This window comes from Mycteria americana, chromosome 6 (genome assembly GCF_035582795.1).
Source record: "Mycteria americana isolate JAX WOST 10 ecotype Jacksonville Zoo and Gardens chromosome 6, USCA_MyAme_1.0, whole genome shotgun sequence".
Classification (NCBI taxonomy): Eukaryota; Metazoa; Chordata; class Aves; order Ciconiiformes; family Ciconiidae; genus Mycteria; species Mycteria americana.
The window spans coordinates 4,027,398-4,027,736 of NC_134370.1; positions in this window are offsets into that span (position 1 = coordinate 4,027,398).

The following is a 339-nucleotide window of genomic DNA, read 5'->3' on the forward strand; positions in this document are numbered from 1 at the left end:
ACGGTCTGGCTTTAACGTGCTACTAAAGTGCACAAGCTACTCAGCTTCTGTTTAACATCTTTTGGGTTAATCACCTCTATTTTGAGGAGTATGGATGATTTTTTAAATAAATTTTCTTGAGGCTCATTCGGGTTATTAAAGCACTCGAAGTGTGACAGACCACAAAGAAGGCAGCTGGACCCCAAGACTGAACTTTTCAACTGAAGAGCTGGGAAATACTAATCCTGAAGCAAGCACAAATGGATTTCCTCAGGGTTAAGGGGCCTGAATGATCAATCAATACAAAGGACTCCTTCCATTACTAATGTGTTTTTGCTGGGAATAATATATGTAAGAAAA